This window comes from Echinops telfairi, unplaced genomic scaffold (genome assembly GCF_000313985.2).
Source record: "Echinops telfairi isolate 266 unplaced genomic scaffold, ASM31398v2 ScPeMD7_7457;HRSCAF=8495, whole genome shotgun sequence".
NCBI classification, from domain to species: domain Eukaryota; kingdom Metazoa; phylum Chordata; class Mammalia; order Afrosoricida; family Tenrecidae; genus Echinops; species Echinops telfairi.
The window spans coordinates 27,541,245-27,546,628 of NW_022111357.1; the positions used below are offsets into that span (position 1 = coordinate 27,541,245).

General features: G+C 43.7%; 1 pseudogene; it reads left to right on the forward strand.

Annotated features, from left to right (window-relative positions):
- Positions 1-3,237: 3,237 nt before the first annotated feature.
- Positions 3,238-3,333, forward strand: LOC115872837 (annotated as a pseudogene).
- Positions 3,334-5,384: the final 2,051 nt, after the last annotated feature.

Below are 5,384 nucleotides of genomic sequence, written 5' to 3' on the forward strand. Positions count from 1 at the left end.
TCCTGCAGTCGGCATCATAGTGTGTGTTTTGTGAGGTGGAGGAGGACTTTGTGGATTGGTGTCGGTCATATGGGTTCATGGGTTATATGTTGGACTTGTGGGCTTGGGCAGCACTGGGTTGGAATGTTTTCTTGATGTGAACTTACCCTTTATATAAAACTGTCTCTTATACATATGAGTTTCTGTGGATTTGTTTCTCTAAAGTACCCAGACTAACACAGCTGACGTGAATCCTAGCATCAGACACAGCTACCATCACTAACTGCCTAACCTGCCAACAGTGGAGCTCAACACTGAACCCCTAATATTTCCCGACGCTTCATTCCCATTCCCATACACTGGATATGAACTCGCCTTCCCTGTCCACGGCTCCAAAACCAGCATCAGCAAAATCAGAAGGTCTTTTCCATTACCATGCTCTTTTGCATATCTTTTCTCTTGGATAAAGGATCTTTTCTAGAAAATGTGTGCAACGATGAGGCCATGTTCGGGTAATTCACCTGTCTCAGCAGGCTCTCCATTATCCTGAAGCAGCCAGTTGGCATGACAGAATGAGGGAATGGCCTGCTGCAGACTCACATATGCGACCAGTGTATGGCAACACCTTGTCGGGTTGGGGTAACAGTCTCCAGGATATGGTGTATGCTTTAAACCAGCAATATGCTATTACATATAATAATGCTATTTCTCCTCTAGCCAAGATTCACAGGTCTGGGAATCGAGGAATGGTATTGCAAGTGTTACCTCTCACTTTGATCCTATGGAATCCACTAGTAAAATGTTTGCTTGCTATGTCTCCATGATCTTAGGCTCTTCTGGTTAGTTTCCTAGGGAGGTATACTTTTATCAGGGAGCATAACAGGGGAGTAACTAGCCTTAGAATTTAGTATTTAAATTATGGGATATCTAAGACGTAGTCTCCATGAATTGAATTCGACCTGATAATTTTGTGGAAATTATTGAACAATATCATTAATCTCACATACAAGCAACATTTTGATAAAGATAATTCAAAAGCAGCTGTAGCAGGGCATCAACAGGGAAGCGTGAGAAATTCAAGCTGGATTCAGACAAGGATTTGGAACAAGGGATATCAATGCTGATATCAGATAGATCTTTACTGAAGGTAGAGCATGCCAGACAGATGTTTACTTGTACTTTATTGACCAGGCAAAGGCATTCCTTCGACTGTGTGGATCATAGCAAACTATGGATGGCATTGAGAAGAATAGGAATTCCAGAACACTTCATTGTGCTCAAGCTGAACATGTGCATAGCCTAAGAGGCAGTCATTCCAACAGAATAGGAGGAGACTTCATAGTTTAAAATCAGGAAAAGTACGTGCCAGGGTTATATCCTTTTATCATCCTTATTTTATCAGAATCTGAGAAGTTGAACTATATGAAAAAGCACATGGCAAAAGGATTCGAGGAAGGCTCATGAACAACCTGAAATGCACAGATGGTACAACCTAGCTTGCTGACCCTGGAGAGAACTTGAAATGCTTTCAAAAGAAGATCAAAGACCACAGTCTTCAATGCACATTACAACTCAGTGTAAAGAAAACCAAACACCTCACAACTAGACCAATAGACTGTCTCCTGGTAAAAGGAAAAGAGATTGAAGGTGTCAAGGATTTGATTTTCCTTAGATCCACAACCAAAGCTCATGGAAGCAGCAACTCTGTTACACTGGGCAAGTCTACTGCAAAGAGCTTGTCTGCCGGTTCGTCATACTGTGGTGGCTTGTGTGTTGCTGTGATGCTGGAAACTGTCGTTAGTATTCTAAATGCCAGCGGTGCCACCCAAAGGGACACAGGAAAGCTTCCAGACTAAGAGCAAAGAAGATGGACCTGCCTCCTCAAGTCGGAGGAATGTATACATTGGAAGCATTATCACATACTGACGGCCTAATGAATGAAGGTAGAACGTCCCCAGGGATAGTGCCAGAGCATGGGCCCCGTGGGGTGGGAGGGCACTTGAAATGTGAATGAGGAGGAGCTGATTTCTTGCAGTGGGTCAACCATGGAGACGTGAGGGGGATCACCCTTCAGTATCTTCATTTGCTGATGGGGAGCCACTCCAGGTAAGGAGTGCAAAACCCTTCTACTGATTGGAGATTGGAAAGTACAAAGTGAGAGGCATTGGTGAGCTTCAGTGGACTGCCATTGACCATTCTGAATCAGAAAATCATACAACTCACTCTGCCGGGGACAACACAACCAAGAAGAATGGCTGGGCCTTCATTGTCATAAAGGCCTTGCAAAATCAACCACAAAATACAATGCTGTCTGTGACAGCATTATACCTATTGCCCTTTAAGAAAAGCCAATCAATACAACTCTTACTCAAAATTATGCACCAACCCCATAGCTAGTGATGAAGAAATTGAAGACTTCTACCGATGACTTCAGTCAGAAATCAATTAAATTTGTAATCAAAGTACGTTGATAATTATTGGCAATTGGAAAGCAGAAGTTGGAAAAAAGAAGGCAGAAAATATGGACGTGGTGACAGAAACAAAGCTGGAGGTCACATGATAGAATTTTGCAAGGCCAACGACTTGTTCATAGAACATACCTTTTTCCAGCAACACAAAAGGTAACTATACACATGAACTTCCCAGATGGAATACACGGAAATCAAATCGATTACATCTGTGGGAAGAGATGATGAAGAAGCTTAGTCTCAGCAGCTAAAACCAGACTAGGGGCTGACTGTGAAACAGACCATCAATTGCTCATATGTCTGTTAAGGACAAAGTTGAAGAAAATTAAAACAAATCCAGGAGAGCCAAACTATAACTTTGAGTCTATCCTTCTTGAATTTCGAGAACATCTGAAGAACAGAGTTGATATATTAAACACTAATGACGGAAGACCGGAGGAACTGTGGTAGGACAGCCAGACCATCAATCATAATGAAGGCAAAGGGTCATTAAGAAGAGAGGAGAGAGGGGGAAAGATCAAAGTCAATGTGAGAAGAGACTCTGAAACTTGCTCGTAATCCTAGCGTAGCGAAAGCAGATGGAAAAAATGATGGAGTCAACAAGCTGAATAGAAACTTTCAAAGACCAGCTCAAGAAGACAAAGCCAAATATAATGAAATGTGCAAAGACGTGGAATCGGAAAACCAGAAGGGAAGCCCACGCTTAGCATATCTAAAGCGGAAAGAACTCAAGAGAATGTTCAAGCCTCAAGTTGAAATAGTGTAAGTTTGTATGAGCAACACACTGAAGGATGCAGGAAGCATCAAAATTGGGATGATACAGAAAAGATTCACATGGCCCCTGTGCAAGGATGACATGCAAATTTGTGAAGCGCTCCACATATTGCCAATCAAACTGTTATGGGGAAAAAGAAGATGGAAAGAATACAGAGTCACCACACCAAAAAGAACTAGTCATCCTTCCACTACTTAAGGAGGTAGTATTTGGGCAAAGACCGGTAGTGCTTCAGGAAGAAGTGACAGCTGCACTGAAGGCATTGGCCAAGAGCAAGGCTCAAGGAGGTGATGGAATACCAATTGAAATGTTTCAGCAAGCTGGTGAAGCCCTGGAAGCACTCTCTTGTCTATGCCACGGAATTTGGAAGACAGCTACTTGGCCTGCTGACTGGAAGAGATGAATATTTGTACCCATTCCAAAGAAAAGTGACCTAACCGAATGCTCAAACTATAGAACAATACCAGCGATATCACGTTCCAAGAAAGTGTTGCTTATGATTGTCCAACAAGGATTGTAGCGGTACATTGACAGGGAATTGCCAGGGGTTCAGGCTGGAGTCAGAAAAGGACTTCAAACAAGAGATTCATTACTGATGCCAGATGGATCTTGACTGAAAGCAGAGAATGCCAGAAAGATGTTAAGTTGTGTTTTATTGACGATCCCAAGGCCTTGGACTGTGTGGACCCTAACCTTAGAAGAAGGGAAATTCCGGAACATTTCCGTGTGCTCACATGGAACTTGCACTTGGATCAAGAGGCAGTTCTGCAAAGTGAAGAAGGGAATACTGCATGGTTTAGAGTCAGGAAAGGTGTGTGAAAGGGTTGCATCCTCTCACCATACTTATTCAATATGTAGGCTGAGCAAATAATCAAAGAAAATGGATTATATAAAGGAGAATGTGGCATCAGGAGTGGAGGAAGGCTTATTAACAGCCTCTAGTATGCAGATGACACAACCTTGCTTGCTGAAATCAAGGAGGCCTTAAGACACCTGTTGAAGATCAAGGGTGTCAGCCTTCCGTGTGGATGGCAGCTCAATGTCAAGAAGTACAAAATCCTCACAAATGAACCAATAGGTAACATCATTATAAATGGAGAAAAGGTTGAAGTTGTCAAGGATATTGTCTTGTGTGGATCCACACTCAGCGCTCATGGGAGCAGCAGTCAAGAGATCGAAAGCTGTGTTGCATTAGGTAAATCTGCTGTACAAGACCTCTTAAGAGTACTGACAATCAAGGATGTCACTTTGAGGACTAAGATGTGCCTGACCCAAGCCATGGTATCCTCGTTGCCTCATCTGCATGTGAAAATTGGACATTGGATAAGGAAGACTGAAGAATAATCGATGCATTAGGATTGCGGCGCGGGGGAAGAAAGTCAGAACCACCATGGGCTGCTTGGAGCCAGTCTGTCTCAGATGTGCAGCCAGAGTGCTCATCAGTCAAGGATGGCCAGACTTCATCTTACAGACTGGACATGTTGTCAGGAGAGGCCAGTCCCTGGAGAAGGACGTCATGATCGATAGGGTAGAGGGCAGCAAAGAAGAGGAAGGCCCTCACTGGGACAGACTGACACTGCGGCTGCAACAATGAGCTCAGGCTTAGGAATGATCATGAGGATGGCACGGAACCAGCCAGTGTTTTCTCTGTTGTGCATTAGGTCATTGTGGGCCGGAACCGACTTGACGGCACCTTACAATAGTGACAACAACACTGCAAAGAGTAAGGATGTCACTTGAGGGCTAAGGTGTGCCTGATCCTGCCATAGTGCTTTCAATCCCCTCATAGGCATGTGAAAGTTGGACAGTGAATCAGGAAGATCATAGAAGAACCGATTCAGTTGAATTACCCATCTGGCGAAGCATATCCAAAGTACCATGGATTGTCAGAAGAACCAACCAATCTAGCTTGGAAGAAGTATAGGCAGAATGCTCCTTAGAACGGAGGATGGAGACTGCCTCACGAACTCTGGATATGCTATCAGGAGGGACCAGTCTCTGGAGGATATTGTGCTTCATAGAGTATTGAAGAAAAAGGAAGATCCTTGATGAGATGGGTTGACACAGTAGTTGCAACAATGGGCTCAAACATAACAACAATTCTGGGGATGGCCCAAACCAGCGGTGTTTCTCTCTGTCTGACCGGGGGTCGCTATGAGTAG